General features: G+C 47.2%; 1 pseudogene across 1 annotated transcript in view; it reads right to left on the bottom strand.

Moving 5' to 3' along the window:
• LOC308512523 (histone-lysine N-methyltransferase PRDM9-like) overlaps positions 1 to 11,958 on the bottom strand; it is a 33,687-nt pseudogene extending 21,729 nt beyond the window's left edge. The window contains exons 1-7 of the transcript in view: positions 11,890 to 11,958; positions 11,652 to 11,775; positions 11,397 to 11,504; positions 5,184 to 5,285; positions 4,714 to 4,984; positions 4,219 to 4,286; positions 2,938 to 3,131 (exon numbers count right to left, since the gene is read on the bottom strand). The product of the transcript in view is annotated as a histone-lysine N-methyltransferase PRDM9-like (transcript). The remainder of the gene's footprint in view (positions 1 to 2,937; positions 3,132 to 4,218; positions 4,287 to 4,713; positions 4,985 to 5,183; positions 5,286 to 11,396; positions 11,505 to 11,651; positions 11,776 to 11,889) is intronic.
• Between the last annotated feature and the right edge of the window lie 6,379 nt (positions 11,959 to 18,337).

Raw genomic sequence — 18,337 nt, 5'->3', positions numbered from 1 at the left:
CTTATCATTGAAGCCTTGCCCACACCCTCCATGCTTGATTGTTACAATTTTTGACATTCTTACTTCCACAAATAATTTGCCTGTGTTCTTTGCATTAACATTCTGGCCTGTGCTGGGCTCTTCCTCCATTATTCTCTCATGGTCACTGGAGCTCCCTGTTTGTCCGTTGGGAGGCTTGAAAGAGGCCCTTGAAGTTCCCCTTTGCCTGATCCTTTTAAGCAAAGGTTTGTACCTCCATTTGACCTCTTGACCTTCAACTTTGTAATTTAAGCCATGTGGACCAGTCTGTTGCTGCTGCAGTTGATTCTGACGCTCTGGGCCAGCTTCCTCCGCCTGGACGTGTTTTCCTGCAGATGCTCCTGGCAGAATCTCAGAGGGGTGATTGCGTTTCACATGTTGGCTGAGGAATGTCCGACTGGAGAAGGCCACAGAGCAGGAGGGACATGGGTGGATCTCTGGCTTTGGTTCTGCTGGAGAAGAAAGTTTTGGTCAGGGCAGGTATGGGCAAGCCTGCCTGTGCTGTACGCTCTGTCTCCTGGTAAGACCCGTCCCCGGAATCATTCTAGCTGTGTTGACAGTGCAAGCTCTGCCTCCCACAAAGTGTTCCTTCACTGTCTACTTTTCTTTTTCTTTGTCTGCACTACTCTTCTTCAGAAATCCAGAGACCCCCATATCAAAAGTCTTTTCTACAGCCCTGGCCAGTGTGGATCAGTGGATAGAGCCTCAACCTGTGGACAGAATGGTCCTGGGTTTGATTCCCATCAAGAGCATGTGCCTTGGTTGCAGGCTTCTCCCCAGCCTGGGCCCTGGTCTGGGCGTGTGCAGGAGGCAGCCAGTCAATGTGTTTCTCTCACATCGACATTTCTCTTTGTCTTTCCCTCCCTCTTCCATTCTCTCTAAAAATCAATGGAAAAATATCCTGGGATGAGGATTGAAAAGAAAAAAGGTCTTACAGATCAAGGACCATCAGAAGGCATTTCACTCCTTATATGGGTTGGACTATTGTGACCTTTCCATATACATGTATCTTCTAAGTCATGTTAAAGAGAAAAACCACAGGCCTGGCCAGGTAGCTCAGTGGTTTAGCATCAACCCATGAACGAGGACGTCACCAGTTTGATTCCTGTTCAGGGCACATGCCCAGATTCTGTGCTCGATCCCAGCAGGAGGCAGCTGATCCATGTTGATATTTCTATCCCTCTCTTCATTTCCCTTCCTCTCTCTCTCAAATCACTAAAAATATTTAAAAATAGAGAAACCATAGGCCCCAACTAGCAATTGCTTCTCTCTCAGTTTTCCACAAATCACAAAATGGAAATATGTCCTTCCTCACACAGTATTCCTACTTGATTTCTTTCAGTGTTAGCCTACTTCAAATACACTACAAAGTCCTGTTTCAGAATATCTTTCCAACCATCCCCTAGCCAGTTTGGATCAGTAGATAGAGCTTCGCCTTGGGGACTCCAGGGTCCTGGGTTTGATTCTAGTCAAGGGCACATACCTGGGTTGCAAGCTCAATCCCCAGCCCTGGTTGGGGTGTCTGTGGGAGACAAGCTATTGATGTTTCTCTCTCTGTCTCTCCCTCTTCTACTCTCTCTCAAAAAATAATCAGTGAAAAAATATCCCTGGGTGAGGATTAACAACAACAACAAAAATATTTCCCCAACCTGCTTCTTACACTCCAGTCTCCCGTCCCTCTCCAGCCAGTCCGCCTTCCTCTCTCACTTGGAGTTGAAATAATCTCAGAGGGGATTCCCCACTGAAGTTTATTTCCCCAAAAAATTAACACAGCATAGTTTTAGAACATGCCACTCTGCAGCTGAAAACTGCTCAGTTGTCCCGTCTCACTCAAGAAAGTCCCCAGTATCTCAGCTTGGATCATAGGCACTGTATTTCCCGGCTGCTAGGCATCTGTCCAACCTCTGTTCTTGCCCTCTGTACTGAGACTGAGACGGGAGTAGCCCTCAGCCAGCTCAACACCCCACCTCTTTCCTTCCCTGCACCAGCCACTCCCTCTGCCTGGGACCTTGTGACACAACTGTTGTAAATGTTGTCTCCTGAGAAAGCTTTCCCTTGACCTTTGCAATCCGACACACCCACCTTCCCCTCACACTGATCCCTAGGCACTTGTCCTGGGCCCGTTTTCTACAAAGCGCTAACCACTGTGTGATATTAAGCACATGCACATATGTCTGCCGGGGCTTCCCTCCTTCACCAACCAGCTGCTCAGGAGCCGTGATTCTGATCATCGTGTTAATCTGTATTTCCAGCTCCCAGAACCCTGTGTGGCACCGAGTAGGAATTCACATGACAAGTCACAAAATAATGAATGAATGCATGTTAACACACACATTTCATTTAGAAATATGCAGTAAATGAAGAAGAAACAGCTAAAGTGTTAAAAAAAACAACCCAAAAACAACCACCTTGATGTTAGAGCTGATTAAGTGCCTGAGACCTTTTTTTTTTTTTTTGCCTCTAATCCTTTCAACAATATATGATGCTGTGCATTTTGTGCATGAAGTATTTTTAAAAATGGAACACAAATTGGCCCTGGCCAGTGTGGCTCAGTTGGTTGAGCCTTGTCCCATTCACCCAGAGGTAGCCAGTTTGATTCCTGGTCAGGGCACATGTCAGGTTGGTGGACTTGATCCCCAGTAGAGAGAATGCAGGAGGCAGCAGATTGATATTTCTCTCCCTCTCCCTTCATCTCTTTCTCTAAAACCAATAAAAGCATATTTTTAAGAATTAGAACAAAAATAAAAATATTAAAATTATTCTTAAGAATCAAAGACCTATGTGATGAGCCATCAATTTCTGAAGCATCTGATTTGAAGCTTTGCTGACTGTAGAGTGGATTTTACTCTACTTGAGAGTTGGAGCATGAAAACTTCTAAGAATTCTTTCTTTCCATGTTGAAAGAAGAGTGGTGCCCACCTCTCCAGGCCACAAGCTCTGTCTTCCACTTGCTGCCCCACTTGATGCCCAGCTTTTGGCCATACTCTTCTCCATACCAGACCAGCAGCTCACAGCCCGTCCTCACGACCCGGCAGGTTCGGTAGAAAATCTGCCTGTGATATTGAAAGGCCACCAGGTTCTGTTCTTCCTCATCCCGGGCGCAGTTCACGTACCTGGCGTTGAGGCAGATGAAAGGAAAGAAAACCACAGGCGATGAGCTTCCACTACCTGTCATATCGTGTCCAGATCCTCACTGACGCGTAAGGCCCTCAGCACTGATGGCACCCACCCCCATGCTCCTGGGGAAACTTCTGTTCAATGTCCAAGCCTCTGTCACAAGGTCATGTGAATTCCTGTCTCTAAGTCCTGCTCACAGGTCTCATCCTGCCTAATGCCATTTCCAAAGCCTCATTCCAGACTTCCCCATCAAACCCGGTGGCCTCTAGCTTCTCTAAGCTGTAAGTCAGGTTCTGTGTTACACCCCAGGACTCGGGGCTTGCTCTAGGACTCACATCATTCAACACTCAGTCCAAGTCTACCTTCTCTTCAGAGGCCTTTGTCGAGTCTCCCCACACTTTATTGAAGGCATCATTAGGTTGCCTACCCCAGGTACCCACAGAAATGTGGAGGTCTCTCTGTCTTAGAAAAATAACACAGAACAATAGTAGTTTATTCATAATCTGTCTCCCCTGACACAAGAGAGCCCCTCAGGAAAGGGCCATGAGCACTATGACTCTGCAGGCTCCAACATCCAGTTCTAGTTAGAACTGAGACTGGGATGATGTGCTGCCCTCACAGGTTTAGACTATCCTTGGTTCAAGGCTATCTGGGCACTGGGAACTTCTTGAAAAATAGGAAAATTAGAGTTAAATGTTTATGAAATAAAATGTTTCATGTCCGTCTGCAGTAAGTCCTCCCTAGGGACATGGATTGTGTGATCTGTGTAAGTAATGAATTCCTTCCTCTAAACTGGAATATAGTAAGTGTTTAACTAATGTCAGTTAGACAAATCACAGAGTAATCCAGGCTACTCAAGGTTTTTCCCATTGCCCAAACTAGATTCTTCTCTTTTGAGGACCTATGCTATACTGTTACCTCCTTTTTTCCTAAATGTCTCTAGATGTTAAAGATCACTTTATGGAGAAAAAGGGGGAACAGAGGACTGAGGGAGACCATTAGGGAGGCATGATGGGAAGGACAGACATGTGGGTTGTGAGGCATGAGTGTCCTCTCCGGCACCCAGAAGCCTAGTGACCTTACCTCATCCAGTTGGCCTGAGATGTATCCTTTCCATCCACATACTCATAGCAGTTTCTCCCTTTGGTGATCTGCATTTCAGGAAAAGAAGTTAAAGGCTGTGTGTGTGTGTGTGTGTGTGTGTGTGTGTGTGTGTGTGTGGTTGTGAGTATACAATAGAATAATTACTTTATTCTAGTGTCATCAAATCTCTTTCAGCCTGCATGGTGATTCAACTGCCAATGGTGATCACAGGATATTTTTCTTACTCATCATCTACACGTCTGAGTCAATTTGTCCACTAAGCAGGAGCCCCACAAGGGAGGAGTCTGTACCACTTTGCTCCCATTTACCCTCTGATCCTTAGAGAGGAGCTCCATGTTCATGCAAAGTCCGCCCAGTACACAGAGCTAACTAACCATATGGTCCCCATCCATGTCCTAGCATGTAGAAGGTGGGGCCAACCAAGCCACAGGAGGGCCGGGAAGCCAGAGGACAGGGAAGAGGTAAAGTTCTCACCAGCCAGGAGTAGCCGCTGTTGGCTGTGGCTTCATCTTCTGTGATCTGACCCTCATAAGGGCCAAAGTGCAGGCCCACCGGCAGATCACATTCCTCATTCCACACTCCAAGCCCAGCCTCAGGGATGCCTGATGGTCCGATTCTCAACCCAGGGGGCAGAGTGAGGGCTGAGAGGTTGGCATGCCCCTTGTCCAAGGCACTGTATTTTACAAACCTAGGAGGCCCGTGCACAACACAGCTGTCAATGAAGAAGTTCTGACATTCTCACAATCTGGAGGCAAGAGCAACAGGGATTAGTCAGGGTGCAGTGCATGTTCCTGCACACGAAGAGCTTCAGAAAGAGCTCCCATCAGTGAGCCTCAATCCTATATTCCCGGTCACGAGAGGAAGGGAATGATTTCGGCACCCAAAGACCAGGTGAAATCATTGCATCAAGGACATAACATGCTCCTTGGTTAGGGTGAGCTTACACAGGTAGTCATCGTCCTGGGGCTCGCTGATCTCTTCGTAGACATGGCCCTTTCTCTCTCGTAGGCTATACATCTTCACTTCGATCTCCTTTCTCCTGAGGTCTACATGAGAGAAGAGCTGGTGAACGAAGTGGGTCTGGAACATGAGTCCCTGTCTTGTCAGAAAACACACAATGTCTTCCCATCAAATGATCACCTGTTCTTTATAGTATCTGGTATTTTCCTCCATTAACTAAAAGACTAGTACGCCACACTGACTACCGATGGCTGATTCAATTTTAGTTTCTAGATGATCCTATTATCAGGTTCAACCTTCCAAGCTTTGGTCATTCATAAAGTATGTATTGAGGGCACGTTATGTGTTAAGCACTGAGTAAAGATCTGGGCACACAACACCAAGAGAATATGGTTGCAATTATCACAGATGGATTTATTGAACAACTTGCATGTGTCAATTGTTTGAGATTTAATTTAATGCTTTCAAACTATATGTGTCCCATGTTTCCTTATGTTCACTGTATACATTAGCATTCAGGAGCTCAGAGAGTTTGGAAGATTAGCTCAAAGCTTCAGTGCTAACTCCAGTTTCAAATCCAGGCCTGTTGAAAGTCCACCCCACATACCTAGGCTATACTGACCAGCCTTTCTATAGGAATTAGTGGAACTGAAATCTCCAAATTGTTGAACTTACCCAATTTTGATCTAGGGTGCTGTCCGGAGGTACTTGCTTCTCCAGGAGGGGGGACTGGTTTCTGGGTCTGCTCTGAGCCACTTGTGGTCAACAAATTTGCGGTTCCTGACAATTCCTTCAAACTGGACTCATTACTTAATGGCGCCCTGGACTTTGCCTTCACTGTGAAACTCACATATTAAAATGTAACATACATTTATTTAATTATGTAGGGTTTATGATATACATGACTTTAATGAACACTTCAACAACTCTTGGAAATACCTGGGAAGTATGAAAATTAGAGGAAAAAGAAATGGCCAATGTGGGTTTTGAATCGAAGACTAGAACCCATGCCTTAAGGCCCTTTCTTTTATAGCACATTGAGAATGAAGGATACTGGGAAGAGAATACGACATAGTTGGGCCCTAACCAGTGTAGTTCAGTTGATAGAGTGTCGGCCTGCAGACTGAAGGGTCCTGAGTTCAATTCTCGTCAAGCGCGAGTTCCTTGGTTGCAGGATCCTCCTCCCTGGCCTGGACCTTGGTCTGGGCTTATGCAGGAGGCCACCAGTCATTATGTGTGTCTCTCACATTGATATTTCTCTCTTTCTCTCCCTCTTTTTTTCTATTCCCCCTAAAAATCAATGAGAAAATATCCTAGGGTGAGGATTAAGAAAAAAAGAAAGAAAGAAATAGTTGGCAGAGCCCTGGCTGGTGTAGCTCAGTTGGTTGAACTGAAGGATTGCCGGTTCCATTCCCGGTCAAAGCACATGGCCCAGTTACGGGTTATTGATCCATGTTTTTCTCTCTCACTGATGCTTCTCTCCCTTCCTCTCTCTCTCAAATCGGTAAAAACATATTTTTTAAAAAGAAATGGCTGGCAGAAACCTACCATGACAATAAAGGAAATTATGCTAAAATGTGCAATTTACTATATCATGGAAAGAACAGATGTAATTAGATTAGTTGGTTCCCACCAATTTTGTTTGAATAAGGTTGTGCTACTAGCCTGTTCTCTTCATTTTCCTGACCTATAACATGCTAATTCTTAATGTTATAATGAACATGAAATATAATGATGTTCACCAAAGTGTTCTGTGATCACTTTGATACAGTATGAATCTGAGATTACAGTCCTGCTATCAATGTACCTCTCAGCCATCTCTATATTTGAAATCACATGGAATTTATCTTCATTATTCTTTGACCTTACTCTAGTTTAATTTGTAAATTTGAAAGCACTCTTTCAGCAAACATTCAGGGGGCCCTCAGGGACCCTGAGCTGGGCCTGGGACTTCTGAGAAGAATCTGGTGTGAACCAAAGAGCTCACAATGCAGAGGTAGGCAGGCGGAGCCAATGATTCAAACAAGATGACACTGGCCTAATTAGAGCTCAGAGAAAGAAGCCATACTTCTTCTGACTGGAATGATCATTCAAAACCAGTTCCAGATGAGCTTCTATTGAATAGTGTGTCATCTCTATGAAGTTCTTAAGTCACTTTATTTATTGTTTATTGTTTCTGAATCGTCAAACCTGAAGCTCCCCAGAGTTGAGAGGCTTTCTTTTATTTGACTGGGAGGCTCTGATGCTGGGGTTGCTATATCCATCTTCATCTGGGACCATGCACCGTGCAAACTGCCTATATATCAGTGAGCTTCTGCAAGTCGGAAGTCTTAGTGCATTTCTCACTGCAGCATAGCAGAGAAGAACTGCGTTTGGAATCATCAGTCAGTGAAAGATGTAATCATGTATGGATGAGACAGTGGAAAGCGCATAAAACTATGGAAATTTAAATGAGCTTGTAAGTGGTTTAGAGATGAAGCTATGGATTAGATTGCACGACCACCGATACTGTGATTTCAGACATACAATCAAACACTTGTATATGTCTGAAACCTCAGTTTCCTCATCAGAAATGGTGATACTTATAGTACCTAACTCATAGGGTTGTGGTAAGGTTTAAGTGAGTTTATGCACGTAGAATTCTTAGAGTCTGAAGCATTGTGAAGATAAGACCCGTGGTAGCTACTATTGTTGCTGATGTTATTAACGACTAAGATGATATTGGGCATTTTGTTGAAGAGGTCAGGAAAGGAAGGTGGCAGTTCCTAGGGTGCACTCTGATTTTTCCTCCTCTTCCCTGCATTTGCATACAGGAGGAAGATTTTCTTTTCCACAGGATTTGGGAAATACTCACCTTCTGATGTTTATTCTGTTCCACTCTGAGGGCCACCCAAGAAGGTTTAGCTAAAAGATGGCGAGAAATCAATAATATATATAATTTCAGAGAGGAAGGGAGAGGGCGAGGGAGAGAGAGAGAGAGACATCAATGATGATAGAGAATCATGGATTAGCTGCCTTCCTGAACACTCCACACCAGGGATCAAACTGGGCGTGTCCCCTACAGGGAATTGAACTGTGACCTCCTGGTTCATAGGTCGACGCTTAATCTCTGAGCCACGCCTGCCGGATGAGAAATCAGTTTTGGTTGGTAATTGTTTCAAAATCTGAAGATTTTTATCTTTCAGAATTCTGAATTATAGAGTAATCCCAGGACAGACCAAGGATGATTGGAAAATGTCTCGTGAGGATTCATTACGCTTATGCTTTTATTGGGAGCATCAGCTAATTTTCTTAAAATTTTAAAAAATAGCCCTAGCCAGCTTGGCTCAGTGGATAGAGTGTCAACCTGCGGATGGAATGGTCCTGGGTTCTTTTCCAGCCAAGGGTGCATGCCTGGGTTGCGGGCTCATCCCACAGGTGTGCAGGAGGCAGCCAATCGATGGCTCTCTCTCATCATTGATCTTTTGATCTCTCTGAATTCCTCTCTGAAATCAATAAATATATTTTAAAAAAATAGACAAAACCCCATCTGTACTTCATCCTCTGTTCAATATATATATTTAAAGTAGAAGCCCGTTGCACAAAGATTCACGCAATAGGCCTTCCTTCCCCTGACTGCCGGCACTAAATTTCCTCTGGCACCGGGGTCCCAGGCCTTTGCTCCAGCCACTGAGGAGAAGCCAAGCCTCTTCCGTCTTCAGTCTTCACTCCAGCCAGAGCCTTCAGTCTTCTCTCAGCGGCTGCCCTGGTTAGGCAAATTAACTGCCATCTTTGTTGGGTTAATTTGCATGTGTATCCTGATTGGCTGGCGGGCCTGGCAGAGTGACACCAATTTGCATGTTTCTCTTTTATTTGTGTAGAGTGGCCTATTCCTGGCTGGCCATCTCAGTTGGTTGGAGTACCATGTTTTAAACCAAAAGGTTTCCGGTTTGATCCTTATTGGGGCCTACACAGGAGGCAACTGATGGATGTTCCTCTCTCACATTGATGTTTCTGTCTCCCTTTCTGTCTCCCTCCCTTCCTCTCTCTAAATTCAATGAATATCCTTGGGTGAGGATTTAAAAAATAAAATTGCACTAAAAAGCAAAAATAAAAAATTGGCCTTTCATGACACAAGTATAATAAAGGTCATGTAACTGCAAAGAATCTCTACTCTGTAACCCAGCGCTTTCTCCTCTCTGTCTTCTGTCTTCACACTGGCCTTGTCCAGTCCACCTTGGACAAGGCACCAGGACCACCTTGGCTCCTTTCTTTCTTATCCTTCCTCCTTTGCACATTTGGATTGTGACCACCTTCTCTAATCACTAGATTCTGATCAGCATCACACAGTCTTAGGGACAAAGACTCAGGTCTAGTCACCACATAAACAGAGTTTCGGGCAAGCTGGACATAACGTCGTGACTTCAGCTATGTTTCAACCTCAGACCCATGGAACTACAGACCCTACCAGTCAGACTTTCATGAAACCTGGCAGATGATGCCATGGCTGCCATGGAACCTGGTACAATGATGAACTACTTCCTACCCTGGCGCACAACCCAACCCCCTAACTAACATGAGTAATAATTTTCGCATATGTCCCCATGCAGGTCTTAGAGCACTGCTCACCTGTCAAAACTTCCTCCTTCTATGTGATCACAACTCTTCTGAATTAGTTATTTTTTACTCACTGTTATATTTTTGTATACTTACTTGTTAATGTTCTATAACTATACAATTATATTATTATTCTATTTTATTTTTTCCACCACCATTTATACTCCTGTATTATTATTTTTTCATCCTCACCTGAGAATATATGCTTATTGATTTTAGAGAGAGAAGAAGAGGAAGAAAGAGAGGGAAACATGGATGTGAGAGAGAAACATCGATGAGTTGTATCCCATACACACCCCGACAGGGGATGGATCACGAAACCTTTTTGGTGTATGGGAGGATGCTCCAACCAACTGAGCTACCGAGCCATGGCTATTCATTTATTTTTATTTTGAGAGAATGTTTATTAAAACTAGGGACAGTGAAACAAGGATAGAAGCAGCAGCAGGAGAGAGCTTAGGCTGGGCTGCTGTGTTTCTCTAGAAAGGTTAAAGGAAAGAGTTCAGCCTAGGCGGGCGGCTTTGGCTCATTGGAAAGTCATAGAAAAGGGACCTTGGAACCAGGTTCAGGGGGTTAGCCTGAATGAGCTGCCCCTGCCCGTACTCCCTGGTGCAAGTCTCCTGGGTCCCTTAGTTTAGGAGATGCACACCTAGTGGAGGGTGGGGGGAGGAGATGGGAAAGGGTGAGGGGTGTGTGTGTTCCCAGAGAGAGAACAGCTTAAAATATATATATATATATATATATATATATATATATATATATATATATATATTAGAGCACCATTGCACGAAATTTATAAATTTATGCACCGGGGGAATGGCGGTGGTGGTGGGGGGGGGGGCGGAATTCTTGAGCCCGGCCTGTGCACTCCTTGCCTCTGACAGTCTGGAAGTCCTGCGATCCATCGCCTGCAGAAGGAGGTCCCGTTCAGTAGCCCCAGCTCTGCATTGGTGGCCTGGGCCTCCCTCTTTTGGGTGATGGGGAGCCCCCATTGATGACCCAGTGGCTAGTGGCCTTGGCCTCTCTCTGCAGGGCATCATCGGGGATGGTGGGGCCGTACCAATTGCGTTTCACAGGCCTTGGCTGGCCTGGCGCCAGTGGGTGTCATAGCCTGGTCATCTGGTGGGTCCTTCAGCTGGTCCGCCCTGGATTTGCATATTATGGTTTCATTATTGTAGATTTGGGGGGTGGGTCTGGGTGAAGGTGAGAACAGGAGGAGAAATGGGAGACCTCTGTGATAGTGTCAACATTAAATCTGTATATAATTATTGTTACACATTGAAAGAGGTTTTATGACCCTGGCCAGTGTGGCCCAGTGGTTGAGCCTCTACCTATGAACCGTGAGGTGGGGGGCAGGCAGGAGGCAGCAATGGAGGTTTCTCACTCACCTGTTTCTCTCTCTCTCTCTCTCTCTCTCTCTCTCTCTCTCTCTCTCCCTCTCTCTCTCTCTTTGTAAAATAAATTATTCATAAAAAGGGGTGTATGTGAACAGCCCCTGGCTGTGTAACTGCTCTGCCGCTTCCTCCTCCCCGGTAACTCCCGAGAGGCCGCCCGACCTACACCAGGTCAGGGTCAGGCAGCTGCGCGCCCTCCGCCCGCACCTCGTGGCCTCGGGGTCCACTCGTCATCCGAGTCCTCGGAGTCCTCCGCCCGGGGCCTGGCCGTCCTCCCGCGGCGACACATGAACGCGGGTTGAGGGGCCCTGAGACCTGGAAGGAGAGAAAGAAAGAGTCTGTCCTGCAGGCGAAGACCTGAGGGACAAACAGCAGAGCCAGCGCTGGGCGGGGGCAGAGCTCGGGGCCCTGGACGGAGCACCCCCCCCCCCCCACCCCGCGGCCCCGTCCCCCCTCGGTCACCCATGCTGAGCAGCGCCTCGTAGTTGCTCTTCACGTTGCGGTGCCGCGCTCGCTCCCAGGCGCCCATCTGCGCCCACACCTCCCGGGAGAAGTAGATGGACACGTCCCTGCAGGCGGCCCTGGGCTGGGGGAGAGACCATTCGTCCTTTCGTCTGTCCGACACGCCCGAGCGTGGGCGCCCCGCCTCCATCCCGTCCCCACCTCTCATCCCCACCTCCACCCGCTCGCATCCCCTCACCTTGGGCCTATGCCCCGCTCTCCCCGCCTCCTCCACGGGGCGCTCCTGCAGGTCCCTGTCCGGGTCCATGGTGCCGCCAGCGGAGTCCCTTCACGAGGACGCGGTGCCTGTGGGAGGAATAGGCGCTGAGGGGACCCGCTCCCACATGGCAGGTCGACCCCCCCCCACCTCCCCCACCCCCGGACAGACCTGGGCCGCGGCCATTATTACCCACTAGGGGGCGCCTCCTTCCCGCCGCCTTTGGGGCGCCCCAGGGGGTACTGAGGGGCCCGGTCAGGGGTGTATGATGGGCGCGTTCCAGGGACTGAGAGGCGCAGTCAGGGGGAACTGAGGGGCGCATTCTGGGGGATCTGAGGGGCACGGTGGGCGGTCTGAGGGGAGCGGTCTGGTGGGTCTGAGGGGCGCGGTCTGGGGTGTCTGAGGGGAGCGGTCTGGGGGGTCTGAGGGGCGCGGTCTTGGCGGACTGAGGGGAGCGGTCTTGGCAGACTGAGAGTAGCCGTCTAGGGGGTCTGAGGGGCGCGGTAAGGGTGGTGTGATTGGCGTGCTCAGAGGGGTCTGAGGGGCGCGGTCAGAGGGGTCTGAGGGGCGCGGTGGGGGCGTTGAGGGCCCTGGGGTTGGAGGTGGTGCGCCCTTACAATGGGGGTGGGGGAGCTGTGCCGAGAGGAACCGGGTTCGGGAATGGCAACCGCGATTCCGGAGCAATGCACGCGGGAGGAGGCCCCTCAAGGGGCAGAGACGTCACCGGCTGAGGAGACGGGCCCGCTGGACAGAATCCGGGTCTTTCTGGCCAGGAAAGTTGGGTGCTCGGGTCAGAGGATTTGGGACTCCTGTGAAGAGATTTGGGGTCTCAGGGACAGCCTCCAGGGTTTCTGTCTCGGAGTTGGGGATTTGGTCTTCCTGGGTGCCATGGTTAGGGAGCCCAGGCTCGGGGTGTGCTGGGTCTGACCTTTGGGGGATTAAGCGTTGCACTGGGCGCTGAGAACGGGGGTCCTCCGGGTTAGCGCTCTTAGGGTCCCTGGAGGCTGACAGTGTGGGAGACTCTCGGGAGGACACCCCGGGTATTCGGCTGGGGGTTTGAAGGCCGGCGACAAAGGGGTTCCCACGCGAGGCTCCCGTTTTCCTGTCCGTCTCCAGGCCGCACTGCGCACCTCGCCGAGGTCCCCTCAAACCCGCGCTCCTGGCTGCGTACTCCCGCCCTCAGGCGGTGTGCTGCGGGGCGAGGGGGAGCTTCCTGCCTCCAGAGCGTCAGCGCCAGCCGCCAATGAGTGCTGTGGTCACGGGGCCCGGCCTGCCAATGGGCGGTCAGAAACGCGAAAAGGGCGGGGTGTGGGGTGGAGCCTTCCTGCCAGTCAAGGGCAGAATCCTGTGGAAAGAGCCCGCCCCACGCTCCCAACCCCCCGTGGTGATTGGCTGCCCTGGGTCCTGCGAGTGTTGGTCAAGAAGCCTTCAGCCACTGGGCGGTGTTTAGGGCTTGGATTCCCGCTGTGTATGGGAGGGACCCCGGACCCGGGAGGCCCCAGCGGGGGTAGGTGTTCGGCTGACGCGGCCTTCCTGCCGCCTGACCGAGTCTCTGTTCCTCCCGATGGTATTTAGGTCCCGGACTGTCTTCCAGGCGCATTTGTTCGCTTCCTTAGCGAGAGGACCAGGCGGTAGGCGGGGAGTTGCCTTCTGGGAAACAGGGATTCCCACTAGACCAGCGGTTCTGAACCTGTGGGTCGCGACCCCTTTGGGGGTCGAACGACCCTCTCACAGGGGTCGCTTAAGACCATTGGAAAACACATGTATAATTATATATTGTTTTTTCGATGAATCACTACGCTTTAATTATGTTCAGTGTGTAACAATGAAAATACATCCTGCATATCTGACATTTACATGACGATTCATAACAGTAGCAACAGTACAGTGATGAAGTAGCAACGAAAAAATTTCATGGTTGGGGGTCAGCACAACATGAGGAACTGTATTCAAGGGTGGCGGCATTAGGAAGGTTGAGAACCACTGCCTTAAGGGAAGCTGTCGAGTGGAGGAGCAAGATGGCGGCGGTATAGGCAGACATGTCCCAGGTCGTGTCCCGGAGCAAATGGAGTGAGCAGCTGAAACTAGTAACATCCACCCCGAATTGGCGAAATTGCTCAGCTGGTGAGACGGTTTGCAGCCGGGAAGAGCAGAACTCCCCTGGAAAGGTAAAAAACCCAGGGATTTGGGCAGGAAAGTTTGCCAGACCTCTGAACCCAGAGAGTCGGAGGGAGACCACGTGGCAGACAGCCGCGTCCCTTGGGACAGGCACAGCCCCTGACAGGGGAAAGGAGAACCGCCGGGGGAATTGAGAGCTGGGTTCTGTGATCACAGAGGACTGAGCCTAAAGGGGGCAGCCTGGAGAGCTGACCAGACCATGGAGTCCCGGTAAGAGAAGAAGCCTACAGAAACCAAGCCTTTCCCGTTTCCGCGGCCAGCGTTTGTTTGTTTGTTTTTACTGAATCCTGTTCATGGGGCATTTCGGATACAGACACTCACCTGTGCTGAAGAGAGGGAGAGTGCGGAGGAGTGGAATCTGGGGAGAGACTGAGGAGAAAAGGGGGGCCGGGAGAGGTGGCAGCGAATTGAGTGCTGAGACACCCCCGAACCCAGGTCTGGGGCAGACATTCTCTCTGGAGAGTGAGACTTCTTCCCCCAGCCCCCAGGCAAGGAGCACAGCCACACCCAGTTTCCACCCTGTAGGAGATCAAGGATTAAAATAACCTGATCAGTCCCTGGGAGTTAACAGGGTCTGGCCTATAGAGGGATTTTCAATCCCAGCAACAACACAGCCCCGGTAACTAACTATTACGCAGCCAGTTCTGGGCAGTGAACCTCCACTGGACAGAGAGGCCCTATAGCCTCAGAGGCCAACCACAGAACACTCCCACCCAGAGGCTGACCCACAAACTGACTCTTTGCTAAACACAAAATAAGGCAGTCTGGGAAACAAATACGGCTTGCTTTATAATAAGGACTGTGGTTGACAACACAGAGGAACAGTGTATTGCAGGGAAACTCAACACTCTCCTGAATACCTGGCAGGTCTAAGGCGAGCCACACTGAAGAATAGAAGAACCGAAGGACCTTCACTACTGCAATTTTTTTTTTTCTTTTTTCACCTTTTAACTACGAAACCAATTTTTTTCCTTGTTTTTTTTTTTTTCCTTTTTTTCCTTTTTTTTTCTTTCTTCTTTTTTCCATCACCTGACTTCACCCTTTTAATTACTACCTTCTTATTTTTAACCAGTATTATTACTGCTACCATTTTACCATTTTTTTTTAAAGTGCCATTTTATTTTCTCTTTATTTTATTTTGGGATTAGTGTTCTCCATTCTATTTTCATCGTTATATTATTGGTTGTTTCTAGTTTGCATTCATCTCCAGGGAGATGTTGCTGGAATTTGTTGAGATTAATGGCTGTTCTGTAGGAGTATTCTCCTCATATAAAATAAGTCTCCTCCCCTCTTCCACTTCATTCTCTCTTTTTGCTCTTTCTTTTTCTTTTCTTTTCTTTTCTCGCTTTTATTTTCCCCCCTCCTTTTTCCCAATTTCATTTTTGCACTCCTTTTTTTGGTCCCTAATTTTCTTTTCTTATTCCTCTTTTATCTTTTTCTCTTCCTTCTTCCTTATCCCCTAATTCTCTTAATTCAGGTGGTCACCTTTATTTGGGGTTATTAATATCGTGAACATATTGTGTATAGTGCCTGGTACGTGGTGCCTTGTTGTGTTGTATTTTGTGCCTTTAAATCAATGCAGCAGATCCAAGCAACAGCAACCTCCTGAGCACCAACACCCTCTGCTGAGGAAGAGCAGCTGTACGTGAAACCTCGCCCCACCAGCCCGAAGAGCCACCACAGCTGTGAACAGCACCCACCAGAGGAGCTGCTGCCAACTGAAGAGCAGGTGCTACCGCAACCGCCCGAAGAGCAACCACAGACCAAGGAGTCACTGCCACCAAGGGAGCAACCACTGAACGACTCAATGTCTAGATATGTCAGTGAGATCAAACATGCGTAGACAAAGAAACCCCCAAAGGAAAGAGAAGGAGGACTCTCCAGAAAAGCAGCTAAGTAATACAGAGGCAGGCAACATGACAGAAAAAGAATTCAGAATAAGGGTCCTAGAGTGCACAAACCGGATGGAGGAAAAAATCGACAACCTCTGCGAGAAGCTAGAAGAAACAGATGAAAAAATCAACAACTTAAGTAAGACCCAAGAAGAAATGAAGAGTGATATAGCTGCAATGAAAAACTCCATTGAAAGTATCAACAGTAGACTAGGAGAAGCGGAGGACCGAATTAGTGAATTAGAAGACAAGGAAGCAAAACACACCCAAACTGAACTGCAATTGGAGAAAAAAATGAAAAGACAGGAGGAGAGCCTAAGGGAGCTTTGGGACAACATGAAACGAAACAACATACGAATAATAGGGGTACCAGAACAACAGAAGGATGAACAAGGATTAGAAAACCTATTAGAAGAAATAATATCAGAAAACTTCCCTGAGGTGGGGAAGAAAAAGGTCACGCAAGCCCAGAGAGTCCCAAACAAGGTGAACCCAAAAAGACCCACACCAAGACACATCATAATTACCATGGCAAACGTTCAGGACAAAGAGAGAATCCTACAGGCTGCAAGAGAGAGACGGAAAGTTACATACAAGGGATCTCCCATTAGATTGTCAAATGATTTCTCAACAGAAACACATCAGGCCAGAAAAGAATGGACAGAAATTTACAAAGTGATGCAAAGCAAAGGACTGAATCCATGAATACTCTATCCAGCAAGGCTATCATTCAAACTTGAAGTGGAAATAAGAAGCTTCACAGACAAAAAAAAAAGGCTAAGGGAGTTTATCACCACCAAGCTTGCAATGCAAGGAATGCTAAAGGGACTGGTATAAAAATAAGAAATAAAAAGCTCAGAAAGGAAACAGCCACACAAAAACAGAAATGGCTACAAACAAGTACCTTTCATTAATAACTTTAAACGTAAACGGACTAAATGCTCCAAACAAAAGACATCGACTGGCTGAATGGATAAAAAAACATGACATATACATCTGCTGTCAACAAGAAACCCACCTCCTTACAAGGGACTCACACAGACTGAAAGTGAAAGGATGGAAAAATATCTTTCAGGCAAATGGAAAGGAAAAGAAAGCTGGGGTAGCAATACTTATATCGGACAAAATAGACCTCAAAGTGAAGGCCATAACAAGAGATAAGGAAGGCCACTTCCTAATACTAAAGGGATCAATACAACAAGAAGATATAACTCTGGTAAACATATATGCACCCAATGCAGGAGCACCCAAATTCATAAAAAAACTCCTGGAAGATATCAAAGGAGAGATCGACAACAATACAATCATAGTAGCGGACTTTAATACACCACTGACAACACTGGATAAGCCCTCTAGACAAACAATCAGCAAAGATACAGCAATCCTAAATGACTCACTAGATCAGATGGACTTAATTGACATCTTCAGAACACTTCACCCCAAAGCCAGGGAGTATACTTTCTACTCAAATGCTCATAAGACATATTCAAATATAGACCATATATTGGGTCACAAGGAAAGTATCCCCAAGTTCAAGAAGATTGAAATCATAAAAAGCGTCTTCGCAGACCATGATGGCATAACATTTGAAATAAACTTCAATAAAACAACCAAAATACTCAAAAACCTAGAAGCTGAATAGCATCCTATTAAATATTGATTGGGTTACCAATGAAATCAAAGAAGAAATTCGAAACATCCTGGAAACTAATGACAATGAAAACACAACAATCCAAAACCTATGGGACACAATGAAAGCAGTCCTGAGAGGGAAGTTTATAGCTCTACAGGCCTATCTCAAAAAAACAAGAAAAAATGGTAGTAAATCAGCTAACTCTACAACTCAAAGAATTAGAAAGAGAGCAACAAGAAAACCCCAGAGTGAGCAGAAGGAAGGAGATATTAAAGATTAGAGCAGAAATAAATGACATAGAGACCAAAAAAATAATACAGAAAATCAATGAAACCAAGAGCTGGTTCTTCGAAAGGATAAACAAGATTGACAAACCTCTAGCCAGACTCACCAAGAAGCAAAGAGAGAGGACCGAAATAAACAAAATCAGAAATGAAAGAGGCGAAATAACAACAGACCCCACAGAAATACAAATGATTGTTAAAAAATACTATGGACAGCTCTACTCCAGCAAACTAGACAACCTGGAGGAAATGGACAAATTCCTAGAAAAATACAACATTCCAAAACTCAATCAGGAAGAATCTAAAAATCTCAACAGGCCAATAACTATGGAAGAAATTGAAGCAGTCATCCAAAAGCTTCCAGCAAACAAAAGCCCAGGACCAGACGGCTTCACAGGGGAGTTTTACCAAACATTCAAGGAAGAACTAAAACCTATCCTCCT

The sequence above is a fragment of the Myotis nattereri genome, assembly GCF_964212035.1.
Source record: "Myotis nattereri genome assembly, chromosome: Y".
NCBI classification, from domain to species: domain Eukaryota; kingdom Metazoa; phylum Chordata; class Mammalia; order Chiroptera; family Vespertilionidae; genus Myotis; species Myotis nattereri.
This window is presented reverse-complemented; position numbering and strand designations above follow the sequence as displayed.